Source organism: Panthera uncia, chromosome B4 (assembly GCF_023721935.1).
Source record: "Panthera uncia isolate 11264 chromosome B4, Puncia_PCG_1.0, whole genome shotgun sequence".
In the NCBI taxonomy this organism is placed as follows: Eukaryota; Metazoa; Chordata; class Mammalia; order Carnivora; family Felidae; genus Panthera; species Panthera uncia.
The window spans coordinates 28265575-28283675 of record NC_064809.1 but is presented as its reverse complement, the minus strand read 5'-3'; the positions used below and the strand labels follow the sequence as shown (position 1 = coordinate 28283675).

Below are 18101 nucleotides of genomic sequence, written 5' to 3'. Positions count from 1 at the left end.
CCCAACAAACAGAAGTCCAGGACCAGATGGCTTCACTGGTGAATTCTATCAAACATTCAAAGGAGATTTAATACCTGTCCTTCTCAAACTCTACCAAAAATTGAAGAGGAATGAAGGCTTCCATACTCATTTTATAAGGCCATTTTAATTACCTTGATACCAAAACCAGACAAGGCTACCACTACAAAGAAGTACAGGTCAATATCCCTGATGAGCACAGATGAAAAAATCTTAACAAAATAGTAGTAAACTTAATCCAATAATACATTAAAAGGATTATACACCATGATCAAGTAGGATTTATTCCAGGGATGCAAGGATTGATCAATATCCACAAATCAATCAACATGATACATCGCGTTAACAAAATGAAGGATAAAAATCATATGATCATCTCAATAGATACAGAAAAAACATTTGACAAACTTCAACATCCATTTATGATAAAGATTCCCAGCGAAGTGGGTTTACAAGGAATGCATCTCAACATGATAGAGGCCATATATGACAGGCCCACAACTAACATCATAAGCAATGATAAGAAGCTGAAAGCTTTCCAAGACCAAGAATAAGACAAGGGTGCTCACTCTTGTCACGTTTATTCAGACAGTATTGGACGTCCTAGTCATAGCAGTTAGGCAAGAGAAAGAAAAAAAAAGGCATCCAAATTGGAAAGAAAGAAGTAAAATTGTCACTATATGCATATGACATAATACTATATGCATAGAAAACCCTAAGGACTCCACCAAAAAAACCTGTTAGAACTAATAAATGAATTCAATAAAGTTGCAGGAAACAAATAAATATACAAAAATGTGCTGCATTTCGATACACTAATAACAAATTAGCAGAAAGATAAATTAAGAAAACAAACCCATTTATAATTGCATCAAAAAGAATTAAATACCTAGGAATAAATTTAACCAAAGAAGTGAAAGACTTGTATACTGAAAACTATAAGACACTGATGAAAGAAATTGAAGAAGACAAAAAATGTAAAGATATTCGACACTTATGGGTTGGAAGAATTAACACTTTTAAAATGTCCATACTACCCAAAGCAATCTATGGATTCCATAAAATCTCTACTAAAATTCCAATAGCATTTTGCTATTGGAACTAGAACTAGAATAATTCTAAAATTTGTATGGAACACAAATAACCCTGAATAGCCAAAGCAATCTTGAGAAAGAAGAACAAAGCTGAAGGTATCATGCTCCCTGATTTCAAAGTATACCACAAAGCTACAGTAACCAAAACAGTATTGTATTGGCATAAAAACAGACATATAGATCAATAGAACAGAATAGAAAGCCAAAAAACCCACACATATATCATAAGTTAACTTACCATAAAGGAGCCAAGAATATACAGTGGGGATAAGATAATCAAGAAATCATGTTAGGGAAATTGGACAGCCACATGCAAAAGAATGATATGCCATATACAAAGGTTAACTCAAAATGGATCAAAGACTTCAATGTAAGACCTGAAATCATAGAACTCCTAGAAGGAAAAATAGGTAGCAAGCTCTTTGACATTGGTCTTGGTGTTAACTTTTTGGATCTGACCCCATAAGCAAAGACAACAAAAGCAAAAATAAACAATTGGAACTACAAAAAGTGTCAGGAGCACCTGGGTGGCTCAGTCAGTTAAGTGTCCAACTCTTGATCTCAGCTCAGGTCTTGATCTCAGGGTAGTGAGCTCAAGCCCTGCACTGGGCTCTGTGCTGGGCGTTAAACCTACTTAAAACAAAAAACTAAAAAGAAAGTAAAAAGCTCTGTACACCAAAGGAAACCATCAATAAAATGAAAAGGCAAACTACCCAATGGTAGAAAATATTTGCAAATTATACATCTGATAAGGGGTTAATATCCAACACATATAAAGAACTCAAACAACTCAATAGCAAAAAAAAAAATCCAATTTAAAAATGAGATAGGTTTTAACTAGACATTTTTTGAAAGAAGATATACAGATGGCCAACAAGCACATAGTGATATTCAATATCACTAATCATCAGGGAAATGCAAGTCAAAACCACAAGGAGGTATCACCTCACAACTGTCAGAATGGCTATTATTAAGAAAGCAATAAATAACAAGTGTTGGCAAAGATGTGGAAAAAAAGGGAACCCTTGTGCACTGTTGGTGGGAATGTAAATTGGTGCAATCACTATGGAAAACATTTCAGATGTTCCTAAAAAAATTAATAACAGAGCTAACATATGATCTACCTATTTCACTTTTGAGTATCTGAAGAAAATGAAAACACTAATTTGGAGAGGTTTATGCACCCCTAAGTTCACTGCAGCATTATTTGCAATATCCAATGTAAATAATTTCAATGTACATTGATGGGTGAATGGGTAGGGAAGATGTATATATACATAATATATATATTATTTTTTAGATGTAGCTAAAAATATTTTTATATTATTTGTTTATATGTAAGTTTATAAATTATATAAAAATTTATTTATAAATAAATATATTCTATGTATTCTATTATATATATTTATGTATAAATTTATTTATATTTATACATGTTTGTGAATATATATTATATACATATAATATATATATGAGTTTTTCATCTATACAATGGATAGTAGTCCAGTGTGTGTGTGTGTGTGTACACAATGGATTACATGCAGTCATAAAAAAGAAGGAAATCTTGTCATTTGCAACAACATGTATGGACCATGTGGGTATTATGTCAACTGAAATAAGTCAGACAAAGAAAGTCATGTGATTTCATTTATATATGGGACCTGGTGGTTATCTAAGAAGAGAGAGTTGGGAAGTGGGTGAAATGGGTAAAGGGGGTCAATTGTATGCTGATGGACGGAAACTAGATTTATTGTGGTGATCACTTTGTAGTGTACACAAATATTAAATTATTACGTTGTACACCCCAAGCTAGTATAATGTTATATGCCAATTTTACCTCAATTAAAAAAAATAACCTGTAGCCTACAAGTAGATGGGAGCATACTTTAGGCTCACTTTGAGACACTGATCTCCCAAAATAACCAAATCAACTTTGTTTTGGATTCTACATTGAACACACTATCTGCATATAGTTATATCTTACAGAAATTATAGCAAAGGTTGTGCCGTTCCTGGTGTTACGTAATTATCAAAAACACCTTCAGAACTTGTTGGAGCCTCCATCTGTCATATTTGAAGACAAGGAGTTACAGCAGTAGTGTCAGGGTTGTGTGATGACAGGGTGGATTGGTAATTAGTTGCTAATTAGAATTTTCTGAAATATTAGGGTAATCATCACAGGAAAATCCCACTCAACATTATATGTAAGTTAAAAATGCCACAGGGTAGCTATTAACTTCTGAAAATAGTAGCAGGTAGAAGTACTTCAGTTGAAGGTAATCAATATTTCTATTACCTACTTAGTTTTTAGAGATTAAAACTTGATTTTTTTTAACGTTTATTTATTTTTGAGACAGAGAGAGACAGAGCATGAACGGGGGAGGGTCAGAGAGAAGGAGATATAGAATCCAAAACAGGCTCCAGGCTCTGAGCTGTCAGCACAGAGCCTGACGCGGGGCTCGAACTCACGGACCGCGAGATCATGACCTGAGCCGAAGTCGGCCGCCCAACCAACTGAGCCACCCAGGCGCCCCAAAACTTGATATTTTTTTATTGGGCTACATCAGTCTGGTGTTTGTACCCAGGTTTATAAATCTATAAATTTAAAAATATCTTTCATTTTATTGTGAAGCTGCTGCTAATGAAAATTGGCTTTAATAAACATCATTTTGATATTGGACTTAGTCCTCTTTCTTTTTCACTTGGAGATCTTTTTTTAGACTTTTCATCAGGGAGAGGTACTTAGGTAACCTACAAACATGAAGACATAAACAGATCTCAAAGACAAGTCATGTTGACCTTATTTGGACCTTAACTTCGTGGTGATTTATTTCAGATCTTTTAAACAATGAGTCAAAGGAAACTTGGCAAAATGATTCTTTTTTAACCTCAGATTACAATTGAAACCTCATTTGAACCACTAAAAAATTAGAGAAACAGCAAAGAACATAGCCAAATAATGTAGTCTAGACTTTACCTAGTTACAGAACGCTGTAATTACTGTATCTTAATTTAAGATTTAAATGTTTAATTTTGTAGAGAGATAGAGCAAGCAAGCAGGGGAGGGGCATAGAGAGAAAGAGAGAGAATCTCAAGCAGGCACCGCACTGCCAGTGCAGGGCTCGAACCCCTGAACCGTAAGATCATAACAAGCCGAAATCTAGAGTTGGATGCTCAACCGACTGAGCCACCCAGGTGCCCCAGGTATCTTCATTTAAGATTTAAATTTAGGGGTGCTTGTCAGTAGGTAGAGCATGTGACTCTTGATCTCAGGACTCTTGATCTCAGGGCATTGATATTACCTAAACATTTTTTTAAATAAATAAGATAATATGCAGTCTGTTCATGGATAAAAATAATACCTGATAGTTTCTTCTAGGGGCAGAAAGTTAGTTTTCTTCAAATTCAACACAGAAAATATTCAAACATGACAGAAGTCATATTTGACATTTTTACAGATTTTTTTTTCCTCATCCTGTAGGTTTTTTTTTTTTTTTTTTTTTGGTCATTTGCACATAAGACCATAAATATTACCTAATAATGGATCAACCCCAGTGTATTAGTTGTCTATTGCTCTTTAACAAATACCCCCAAACTTAGTGACTTATAACAACAAAAATGTATGATCTCTCAGTTTCTGTGGATCAGGAATCTGGGTACAACTTAGTTGGCTGCCTCTAGCTCTAGGTCTCTCAGGAGGTTGCAATTGAGCTGTCAGCCAGGTCTGTTGTCTCATCAAAAGACTAGACTGGGGAAGGATCCACTTCCAAGTTCATACACCTGGTTATTATCAGTCTTAGAAAACGCACTTCCAAGCTCACTTACAAGAACCTCTCCATGGGACTGACTCACAACATGGTAGCTGGCTTCTACACAGGGTGAGTGATCCAAGAGAAAGCCAGAAAGTCAGAACATCCAAGATGGAACCTGCAATCTTTTATAACCGAATCTCAAAAGTGACACACCATTACTTCTATCATATTCTCTTCTTTAGAAGTGAGTCACTAAATCTAGCCTTTGAAAGAGAGAGGATTACAAAAGTACATGGATACTAGGAGGTGGGGATTGTAAGAGGGGGGGGTGTATCTTTGAGGCTTCTATCGTAACTGTAATCAGTCAATGATGATCTTTTAGAGAAGTAGATCGTTGTTCTCTCTTATTTTTTGTCTGCCTGCCATATTTTTAGAAAATGATTTCTTCCTGATTTTCAATCTGTGTGGTTCTGAGAGCCTTACTACCTCACCTCATCACCCTGTTTTTTGTGGGAGGCACTGTGGTGCCCTGGCCTTGCCAGTAAGAATGCTTAAACTTTTTGGCCACAGTGAGTGGTACAGGGATGGGCCATTTGGTATCTCTTTTCAGGAACTGACATGGGTGCTGGGAGAAAAAGGGTTTCCTAAGATCCTAGGTGCAGTAGAACATTGAAAACTGGAATTTCTTCCATCTCCCATACCTATATACAGGCTACCTTTGCTCCATGTGGAAATATTTTTAGAATAATACCATACAGAATTAAATGGAACTCAGAAGTGGAAAGTGAGCGAGTTACATCAAGTTCTCATGACATCTTCTGCCTCTCTATACCCAGCTACACCTAAAGCCAGGCTCTCCTTTTTTTTTAAATTAGTTTTGATGTGGCTTTCTGTTGCTTCTGACAAAAATGGTCCTAATATACTAATATATCCAGATATTATGGGTGTAGCTCCAAATATTCTAGGCTACCTTAACAATACCATCACAGCAGTGCCTTTTATGAAATTATCTAAATATTGAGAATATTTATATGCTTCAACCTTATCAGCTTAACTCTTAGAACCTAAGCTCCAAGTGTTTCTTATTATGTGAACTACTTCCTTTATCCACCTTAAATTTACTTTTCTCAAGATTCAGGAAAAATCTTCTTGTTGTATTTAAGTTCTCTAAAAGCAAGGAGAAATGCCTTCTTAATTATTAATTTCCTCCCCAAATTGCAGCACAATATCTGGCCACGTAGTCAATCCTCAATAAACCTTTAATGAGTGAATGGGTACATGAATATTCTAAGTACACTTCAGATTATTTTTGTCTAAGTTCAATACTTTATTTTTGCCCAAAGATCAATTCAATACTTGCTGCCTATTCACATAGCTTCATACTAACTTCAGATTATCCCCATATACTTGAGCTTTTCATACTCAGAAGAACTTGTTGTCATTATGCCTTCCCTCCTCCAAATAATTAATAAAAATATTAAACAGGGCAAGTTAGAGAGGAATGCCATGTTTATACTTCTTCCTCCAAGAATGCCCTTTTATCCTAAACCATTGTTTCTTGTCTCTAAGCAACTTCCCTGTGCATTACACCAGTCTCCATCATACCATGATGACTCAATTTTTAAAATAGCCTTTTGTGTGGAGCTCTGTGAAAGGCTTTTTGAAAATCTAAATAGACGCCATTCATGAGCTTTGTCCATATGCATATGTGCCTCCTAAAAGAACTTTAATAAACTGATGAGGCCTCATTTCCTCTTATGGAAACCATACATTTTTCTCCAGCTCCTTCCTTGCCTCCCCCAGTTATATTGCCATACAATTAATTGTCTTTTGGGGAAAAGTTCTTTTCTGTTGATCTGCTCTCATTGGGTCTTTAATCCTTACTAGGTATTGTAGAATTAAGCAGGGTTAAGATAGCGCAAATCTATCCTAAAAGAGATTCATATCTATGGTTAAGTTAGCATGTTGAGGTCAGAAACAGGGAAGTATGGACTAATGCGTGGTAACTATGGGCAAAAAACCAGAAGTAAGTTTGGAAATGTTGGAAGCCAGGGGCGCCTGGGTGGCTCAGTCTGTTAAGTGGCCAACTTCAGCTCAGGTCATGATCTCGTGTTCTCAAGTTGAAGCCCCATGTCGGGCTCTGTGCAGACAGCTCAGAGCCTGGAGCCTGTTTCAGATTCTGTGTTTCTGTCTCTCTCTGCCCCTTCTGTTCATGCTCTGTCTCTCTCTCCATCAAATATAAATTAATTAATTAATTAAAAAATATAAATAAATAAATGATGGAAACCAATCAGAGTCAAGGATGTTTTAGGTCCTTCAGGAATTTGACAATGTTACTGATTTCTCTTTTCTTTAGATTCTCCCTTCCTTTGATTTCTCTACATCATGCTCTCACCCTGCCTTGGTAAACAGTCTTTCTCCGAGTCTTTCCCTGGATGCTCTTTTTCTTTTTAATATGACTGTTTTCCAGGTCCCATTATTGTTTTTGTGTCTCTTCTACATATTCTCTATTCTCAATTTCATATAATCCAATGGATTTAGGTAAATTCTTATGGATTTAGGTACTCTATTTATTCTGTAGAATCAAAATGTAAATTTGGGGCACATGCTTCTTCCCTGAGCTTTAGAGAAGTCTATTCACCTACCTAGTGGACATTTCCACACTGATATTCCATAGACATTCCAAACATGCATCCAAAAATCAAATAACATTTTAACATGTCCAAACTCAAATGCATCACCTGTATATAATTTAAGACCTTTTTTCATTATATGTGACAAAATTTATATCTCTTGGAATCTAAGAGGGAGCTGAACAGACGTGGATACAACTAAGCTCAGAAAAAACTGAACCTAGGACCTGGAAAACTTGATGATTTCTCTCTCCAAATTATACCTCTACTTTCCTCTGTATGTCTCTTTTTCCCCTTGTTACAGACTAACTTCTGTTTCTCAGTCTACTTGGTGGGAAATAATGAAGATTTCTATGTTCTTACTTCAGTCACACAGAATGAGACTGGCTTTGTTCCCTTTGGGTTCTAAATTCAAAATATCAAAAAAGAAAGCCCTTGGCTCAGCCATGGCCAAGGTGTCCACTCATAAAGCAATCAACTTTGGCCTCAGGTACAGAGTTACAATGTATGCAACTTGAAATTTTCCCATAGCTCACTGATTCTCTGGTCATTTTACTTTCAACCCTTTTTCTCTGTTTGTTTCATTTTAGATAAATTTCTATTGCTATGTATTCAAGTTTACTATGCTTTTCTTCTGTTGGGTCTAATCTGATATTAATCCCATTCAGTATATGGGGTGCCTGGGTGGCTCAATCAGTTAAGCACCCGACTTCGGCTCAGGTCACTGTCTTGTGGCCTGTGAGTTCGAGTCCCACATCAGGCTCTATGCTTACAGCTCAGAGCCTGAAGCCTGCTTTGGATTCTGTGTCTCCTCACTCTCTGCCTCTCCCCCACTCAGGCTCTGTCTCTCTCTCTCTCTCTCTCAAAAATAAATAAAACTTCAAGAAAAATTTAATCCCATTCAGTATATTTTTCACCATAGATATATTTCTCATATCTAGAGTTTATTCTTAATATCTCCCATTTCTCCACTTACTATGCTCCATCATTCCTTTAGGTTCTTATACTTATGGAATATAGCTATAATAACTTTTAATGTCCTTGTCTACTAATTCTGTCTTTGTATAAATTAATATCCATGTCATTTCTGGGTTTGCTTCTATTGATTGATTTTTTCCTCATCATTCATTGTATTCTCCTGCTTGTTTGCATGCCTAGTCCTTTTTCACTGGATGCCAGACATTGTCAATTTTACCTTCTTAGGTGCTATTTTTTATCCCTATAAATATTTTCTTGAACCTTATTCTGGGAAGTGGTTAAATTACTTGGACATAGTTTGATGTTTTCAAAGGTTCTTTCAGGCTTTGTTAGGCAGGATGAGCAGCCTTCAATTCAGAGCTAATTTTGCCACACTACTGAGGCAATAACATCCTTTTCATCCAAGGATTATTCCCTCTGTTCCTATCCTGGAGTAGTTCCCACATGCTCAGGTGCTGATCAGTACTCAGCTGAGGACTCTTGGGGGCCTCCTCTAGGAGCTCTCTCCCTGTGTGACACTCCTCTCCCTGCTACTGTGCCTGGGAGCTCAAGATGCCATGGCCCCCTTGGACACTCAAGGCCCACACAGATTCCCACTCTCTAAATCACACCGTGGAAACTCTCTCCAGGCAGTAAGCCAGGACAATCACAGGGCTCACTTCATTTGTTCTCCCAGTCTCAGGGATCACCGTCCTCTGCTGCCTGGCACACAGCGCCTGAGAACAGTTGTTTTCTGTGTTTTGCCTCTTTTTAAAGTTGTGCCAGATGCGAGGAGGGTAAATCTAGTTCCTTCTCAATCCATCTTGGTCAGAAGTGGAAGTCCAGTTTTTCAGAACCCTGGGCCCTTGCATGCCCAGCATTCCTCTTCTGTGCTCCGTGGCTTTAGACCCACATCATACAGTTGGTTCCCCTCACAGAACTCTATGTCCTGTGCCCACAGATCATAGCTGATTCCTCTTTGTATTTTTGAACTTAGCATGGCTGAAGCATAGCAGGTGCTCCACATATGCTTCGCAGAATGAATAAAACATTGTAGATAATTACACCAAAACAGAGAACAATCTTCACTGTTTTTTTCAGAGTAGTTTATGAGCTGTTACCTGAAAAATGAGTTATAACTTAAGCATCTCTATATTCTGAAGTTCTCGTATTACATCTCTCTGAGTCAAGTAAGTCATTAGCAAATTTCTCAGCCATTAGACATGATTCTCAACAAAAGTGGTTTAATTAGAAGTGTCTATTTGCCTTCCTTTGAGGAGGGCTGGGGATTGTTTGGCACATGACTGTGCATTTGGTTTGGTCGCATATACTGAGCATGAAATCTTTTCAATGTGTCATAGATTTTGAAAAAGCATTTGTGTATTTACAGCTCATGCTGAGCAGAATGCAACCAGACTGCCAAACATACAACCTCATTATTTGCTTCTCATGATTGCCTTCTCTGATTCCAAACAAAGTCACGCCACAATCTGTAGCTGTGCATTGTATTTCATTTCAGTCCCATGGTCTGCTCAGTGCAGATACATGGAAAACTTTACATTTGTCAAGAGTTAGATCTCTGAGATTCTGTAATAGGTCCTTCCCAGGCCACACATGTTCTCTTTTGCTAAAATGTGACACCTCTCTCAGCACTGCCTTCCCCAGATCTCTGGAGCATTCTGAGCTGAAAGCTACTTGACACCTTGGTGCTTTCTTTTTTGACCTAAAATGTTAAGTTTATAAAAAACTGACATAGATAGGACTGGTATTAACTGTAAATGAAACTAAATATTTGTGTATGAGCAAATAAATAATAAATGTCACATATAATGATGCCAGTCAGAATGTATCATATATCACATATTATATATGTTGTATACATGTTATATACATTATACATATCATATATCTTATGTTGTATCTACTACTTGGTAAATGGTAATCTGTTTTCCATCCCCCCCATATCTTTCCAAGTCAATGAATATCTTTTTTAATTCCCCAAAATAAAATCTTTTACAAATATTACTTTTTGTTATGTTTCCACTCTTTCTCTTTCTTTCTGGAGTGTCTATATTTTAATAAAAAACTCTTGAAGGCATAACACCCAACATAAAGGTATTAATTACTCTCAAGTGGTGGAATTTAAAGCACGATGGGGATAGAATTTTGAGTGTTTTTAAGTTGCTGTATTCACTTCATGCATGCAGAAGGCCAGCTCTGCCATATTATGAGTAACCATAACAGTGTCATTGAATAAAAGGAGCAAAACTAGAAGATACCATTGTAAAAATTCCAAACGTAATGTTCCACTATGTTCTAAGTGACAACTACTTTTAGTAACAGCAGTGATAGTTGTGAGACTTTACTACCTAAAGGAAAAGAGAAAAGAAAAATCTGTGGTTTGACAATTCCAACATTTTCCAATAGCCGTCTAAAGCCAACAATGAGCAATTTAATTGATTTCTTAATTTTATATTTGTATCTTGAGTTGGGGCATTGTGCAGCCAATTTTCTTGTCTCCTTTTGGGGGAAAATATCTATCTTTGAAATAGTCTAATATAGGAAGATAAAAACATTAATGTTAAGGTCTCTTTGGTAAGATATACTAAGTTCCAAGATAGTAGGAATGATGTCTACCTCTAGTGTCTAACATGGTGCCTCACAAAGAATAGGTGCACAATACATATTTACAGAATCTAATCAAGTGTCAGTATGTTTGTAAGAGTCACTATTTGCATTTGAAAACAAAGCGTCATCTAAAAATTAATTTTTTTCTTACCCCTTTGTTTTAGAATGACATTGATATACATACAAAGTATACAAACACACATATCAGGGTTTCTAGCCTTGATACTATTAACACTCTTTGTTGTGAGGGGCTGTCTGTGCACTGTGCACTGTGCACTATAAGATGTTTAGTAGTCTCTCTGGCCCCAACCCACTAAATGCCAGTAGCACCTTGCTCTCCTCCATGTTGTGACAATCAAAAAATATCTCTAGACATTGCCTAATATCCCCTGGATGGGGGGATTGCCCACACATACACACACATACACACAGACACATGCACACCCACATATACACACAAAGTCAGGACTGTTGAGAAACAATTACAATGACTCTTTAAAAAGACATCATTCAAGTGACATATTACTAGTAACACATCAATTCAAAGGAAAAATTACCCAGCACCTTTGTGGCTCAGTTGGTTAAGCATCTTCTGACTCTTGACATTGGCTCAGGTCATGATGTCTCAGTCATGAGATTGAGCCTGATTTGGACTCCGTCCTGAGTGCAGAGCCTGCTTAATATTCTCTCCCTCTCTCTCTGCCCCTCCCCTGTCCTCTCTCTCTCTCAAAATAAATAAATAAACATTTTTTAAAAAAAGAAGAAGGAGAAATTACAAGGGTGCCTGACTGTCTGAGTTGGTAAAGCATGTGAACTTGATCTCTGGCTGGTGAGTTCCAGCCACATGTTGGATGTAGAGCTTACTTAAAAAAAATAAGAAATAAAAATAAACAGCTTTAAAAAAATAAATGAGCAAATGAAAATGAAAAGAAAATGAAAGATTACTTTAAGAAGTAGGAATATTTACCTCAATTTGCACAAAAATGGCTCATTATCTTGACAATATTAACTGGGTTCTGAAAAATAAAAAGACCTGTACCATGTAAAAAACAACCCCTTTGCAATAGTCATGCATTAATTTTACGCATCCAGTTATGTACCTGAACTTTAAGAAAAATATCTGAAATCAAATCGGCACCAATATCCTAGTGATTCAAGTAGACTACATTTCAATGCCTTCAAATTCAGATTCTTTCATAATTAATGGCATTCTTGTTTACTTCACTATGTAAAAGTTAATTCTCAATGATCCATGCATTGATTATTCTGGTTCTGCCAGTGACACACAGGGCCTCAGTTTCTTCATCTGCAAAATAAAGGTAATACTAATATTGACTCCTAATTGTTTTGTCAGACTTGAAAGAGCACCCACAAGTGCACAGAACAATGACTGACCCTCATAGAACACCCGGTGAAAATAAATAATATTATTAACATCTACCAATTTGTAACCAGTTTTTCATATCAGAGGACTCATTCTTCTCTGTCTTTGCCACACATTATTTTTGGCTAATCCATCCCATCAAATTATACTAAGCAAAGTAAACTTATTTCAAGATTATCTTACATAAAATATAATTGGATATATACAGCTGTCTCACTATTCTATTAATGCTATTATTCTTTTCTTTAATATAAGTAAAAAATTAAGAATTCATGAGAAAAGGGAAGACTGGCTGGTTTAGTTGGTAGAGCAGGCGACTATTGATCTTGGGGTTGTGAGTTCAAACCCCATGTTGGGCACAGAAATTACTTAAAACAACAACAACAACAACAACAACAACAACAACAACAAAAGATTTATGAGAAAAGAACAACAGTCGCTATCCTAGATTCTCAATTTATTTCTCCTCAAGTTAAAAAGCAGTTTTAAATTCAGTTTTTTCAGGTGATATGCTTTTTTTCTGTGTGAAACAAGAACAATAATGAGTACAATTGACACTTGAATAATATGGGTTCGAACTGCCAAGGTCCAATTATATGTGGATTTTTAAAAATAAATATAGTACAGTACTGTAAAAGTATTTCCTCTCTTATACTTTTCTTACTAACATTCTTTTCTCTAGCTTACTTTATTGTAATACAATATATGATACATATACAAAATATATTAATTTTCAATGTTATCAAGGCTTCTGGTCAATGGTAGGCAATTAGGAGTTAAGTTTTGGGGGAGTCAAAAGTTATATAAGGATTTTTGATTGTGCAGGGGGTTGGCAATCCTAACGGTTCAAGGGTCAATTACTTACACAGCATTTATCCTCTTTCAGGTACTTTCCTAAGCATAAAATTTAATCCTCACCCCTATAAGATAGGTATTTTATTATGCCCATTTTACAGATGAGAAGCTGTAGCAAGACAGATTACATGACGTGCTCAAGGACATTCAGCTAATAAGTGGCAGAACTTGTGGAAGAGTAGGAAGTCTGAGTCTGTGCTCACAAGTGTATATGACTGAAAACAACAGCAGCAGCAAAGACACAGACATAAAATTAAAAGCTCTTTTCTCTTGACTTTTATGTATCTTCTTAAAATAATGACTTCTCATTGTCACTGTGAAGCTGAATGACAATATCCCAATTCAATCACTTATTTGCAATTGAAATGGTTAAGTGAATTTTCGGTTGCAGCCAAGGGAGCAAAATTAGCTCTCAGTCCAAAAAAAAAGCACATTGTATTACACTTAAAAATAAAGCTCTAGAGGGTGGGACATCAGCAAGATGGCAAAATAGGAAGCCCCAGGCCTTTGTTCCCCACAGAGACACCAACTTAACAACAACATCCAGATCAAACTGCTTTTGTCAGACTTCCAGAAACTAGTTAAGAGTCTGTAGTACCTAGGCTAAGACAAAGCCAAGAGAGCCACAGTGAAGTGTGTAGGAAAGTTTGTTCCATTTTGCCTGCCCTCACTTCTTCCCTACCCACCCCACCCACCCTACAGTATGGTGAAATTGGGAGAAAATTCCCGAAGACCAGTTTTTCGTTCAGGAAGGAAAGAGAAGATTGGGACATTTGTCTAAAGATTTTATGGGGCTCCTTGAGGGAATATTCTGTCTCACTTGACTAAGTGCTGATGCGAACTAGTGACATAATTGCTTGCTAGGTTGGGGGCCATTGAGAAGAAAGGCAAGCATCAAGATGTTGTAGCAGTAGGGAGACTGCAGTACCTCAGGCAGACACCAGCAGGAGAAAGAGATTACACTCTCATGAAAAGAAATAGGAAAAGGACTTATTAAGTAAACAATCACATGCAATAGCTCAGAGGAGACATATCTCTAGAGAAATTCTGAGACGTCCCAGAATCTTTACTGGGTTGATTGGTGATGGTCTTCCCCTGCATAGAGGCAGTCTATAAAGACTGGGAGAGGTGACTTTTTTCAAATGCCAAAATCTCGACAAAAGATCACAAGGTACACAAAGAAATAGGGAAACATGGTCCAATCAAAAGACCAAAATAAATCTCCAGAAACTGACTCTAACGAACCAGAGATTAATGGACTACTTAACACAGAATTCAAAATAACTATCTTAAAGATGCTTAATAAGGTAAAAGAGAACAAAGACAAACAAAATCAGGAAAATGATCATAAACAAAATGAGAATATCAATAAGGAGATAGAAACTATAACAAAAAACAAATAGAAATTCTTAAACTGGAAAATATAATAACTGAATTAAAAAATTTACTAGAGGGGTTTAACAGCAGACTTGATAAAGCTGAAGAAGAATCCGTAAACTTGAAGATATTGAAATTATTTTTTAATGTTTATTTTATTTTTGAGAGAGAGAGAGACAGAGACAAAGGGAGGGGAAGAGAGAGAGAGAGACACACAGGATACAAAGCAGGCGGCAGGCTCTAAGCTGTCAGCACAGAGCCCAATGTGGGGCTCGAACTCACAAACTCATGAGATCATGACATCAACCAAAGGTGGCGCTCAACTGACTGAGCCACCCAGGTGCCCCATAAGATATTGAGATTATTGAGTGAGAAGAGTAAAATAAAATAAAACAAAAGTGAAGAAAAGTAAAGATAGCCTAAAGGACTTAAAAGGCACCGATAAGCAAACTAATATATACATTATTGGAGACCTGGAAAGAAACGAAAGGGCCAAAGAGTTTTTCTCAGAAAATAATGGCCAGAAATTTCTCATATTTAAGGAAAGAAATGAACTTACAAATTAAAGAAGCTCAAACAGTTTCAACAAGGAAAAACCCAAGGAGAACTATACTGAGGCACATTATAATAAAACTGTCAAAAGTCAGTAGTAGGAGGACCCTTGGCTTATCTCATCCCTCAAACACAACTAGATAACTATTGAATCATTCTGAACACCAAAAAAATTGACCTGAGGACTGACAGAGCAAACTGCACAACTAGAGGGAGACAGGAGGCCACATCAAGGAAGGTAGGGAGTGTGGAGACGTAGTTTAGGAGAAAAACAGATTGCAGGTGCTGCGGAAGGTTGAGAGCCCTGGTCATGAAGAAAGGCAAGAAAGAAGGGAGTGCACAGGGATACACACAAGGAAAACACTTCCCCAAAGCCACTGACTGGGAAAACAGGAGGGGATAATTTTTGTGAGTTTTTGTAACCAGTAGGACTTGAAGACTAGAGTTTTAAAAGTTGGAGGGCTTGGCTGGGACAGAGCCCTGAGGGTGCTGCCCTACTCCTGAAGAGAAGGAAGGCAGGTAATCCCCGGGCAGACTGCAAGATCTGAGGAATGCCTGGGGCACACAGTAGGAAGACTGCTCTCCCTTCTTGAAGAACATGTGTGAGAGGTGGTGTTCACAGAGATGCCTCTCCGGGGAAAAAAAGAGGTGGTGGGCACCATTTCCCTCCCCCACCCCTCAGACACGGAGCCACCTGCCAAGGGCAGCTGGGCCCTGACACTGGCTGCCTAACCTGCTTGCTCCAAGTCCCATGCCCCTGCACTCTGGAGCAACTGCCCTTCTTGGTCAAACCTGCATCTGTCCCAGCACAGCAAGACCCTCCCCAAAAGACCAGTGCAGCCCCTGCCCACACTACATCCCTAAATCCTGGAGTTTTAAAAGTCAGCAGGCTTAGCTGGGACAGAGGCAGGAGGGCACTGTACTGCTCCTGGAGAGAAGGCAGGCAAACAACCCAGAGGCAGACCTCATGAAAACCACCATCTCAAAAACACTGAAACACACAGTAGGGAGATTATTCGCTCTTCTGGGAGTGCTTCCCTGAGAATAGCAAGCACGGAGACCCCTCTCCCAGGACGAAGGAGCTGGCTGGCACCATCTCCCTCCCCTGCCCCTCAGCATAAACACAGAATCACCTTCAGTAAACAGCACAGCACTGACACTGGCTGCCTAACTTGCTTGCGCCAGGTAACAGCCCACTGCTCTCTATTGGTACTGCCCAGTAAAGTGTACCTCAGTCCCAGCACAACAAACCCCCCACCCTAGAAGACCAGCAGAAACCTCCTGCTCACACCACATTTCTCAACATAAGAGTTTTTGGCAAGGCTTCAGTTCTTGTGGAAGTAGCATCAGGTCTCAGTTAACAAGCACAGCAGAGAAAACCAAGTTAAAATTCGCCACATTCTGGCCAAGGGCCAAACACTGCCCACTGCAGGCAAGGAGAGCCTCTGTAGACGACTAACCTAAGAGACAGAGCAGCCAAAACACAATAGCAGAGTACATGCAGCACACACCAAAGATATTCCCTGAAGCACCAGGCCATGGACACTATATGGCCTCTTCTTCATAAAGCCATTACTCTCAGGAGCAGGAAACATAATGGGCTTTTCTAACACACAGAAGAAGACAGAGATTTAGACAAAATGCCAAGACAAAGGAATTCATCCGAATGAAAGAACAAGATAAGGTCATGGCCAGGGATTTAAGCAAAACAGATATAAGTAATATGCCTGATGGCCTGATGGAGAATTTAAAGAAACAATCATAAAGATACTTGATGGGCTTGAGAAAAGAATAGAAGGCTTCTGGGAGTCCCTTACCACAGAGATAAAAGAGATAAAAACAATGAGTCAGAAATGAAAAATACAATAACTGAGATTCAAAACAGACTGGATGCAGTAAACACAAGGATGGAAGAAACAGAGGAATGAATAAGTGATATAGAAGATAGAATAATGAAAAATAATGAAGCTCAGCCAAAGAGAGAAAGAAGAATTATGCAACACAAAAATAGACTTAGGGAACTCAGTGACTTCATCAAACATAATAACAGAAGTCCCAGAAGAAGAAGAGAGAAAAGGGGGCAGAAAATTTATTTGAGGAAATCATAGCTGAAAACTTTCCTAATCTGGGGAAGGAAACAACCATACAGATCCAGGAGGCACAGAGAACTCTTATCAACATCAACAAAAGCAGGCCAACACCAAGACATACTGTAATTAAATTTGCAAAATGTAGTGATAAAGAAAAACATCCTAAAAGCAGCAAGAAAAAAGAAGTCCCTACCTTACAAGGAAGGACCCATAAGGCTAGCTGCAGATCTCTCCACAGAAATTTGGTAAGCCAGAGGGGAGTGGCATAATATATTCAATGTGCTGAAGTGGAAAATTCTGCAGCCAACTCTATCCAGCAAGGCTATAATTCAGAATAGAAGGAGAGATAAAGAGTTTCCCAGACAAACAAAACCTAAAGGAGTTCATGACCACTAAACCAGACCTACAAGAAATATTAAAGGGGACCTCTGTGAGTGGAAGGGAAAGAACAAAAGTGACAAAGACAAGAAAGGAACAGAGATCTCTAGAAACAATGTCAAAACAAGTAATAAAATGGCACTAAATATGTATCTATCATTAATTACTCTGAATGTAAATGGACTAAACACTCCAATCAAAGGACACAGGGTGTCAGCATGGAAAAAAAAAGCATTACCCATCTGTATGTTGCTTATAAGACGGTCATTTTAGACCTAAAGACATCTGCAGATTGAAAATGAGGGTATGGAGAAACATTTATCATGCAAATGGAAATCAAAAGAAAGCTGGAGTAGCAGTACTTACACCAGAAAACTAGACTT

At 37.7% G+C, this 18101-nt stretch overlaps 1 long non-coding RNA gene across 1 annotated transcript in view; it reads right to left on the bottom strand.

Moving 5' to 3' along the window:
• Positions 1-18101, bottom strand: part of LOC125918676 (uncharacterized) — a 49702-nt gene that overhangs the window by 6578 nt on the left and 25023 nt on the right. Inside the window, exon 2 of the long non-coding RNA XR_007456552.1 lies at positions 12050-12098. This is a non-coding gene — a long non-coding RNA (uncharacterized LOC125918676). The remainder of the gene's footprint in view (positions 1-12049; positions 12099-18101) is intronic.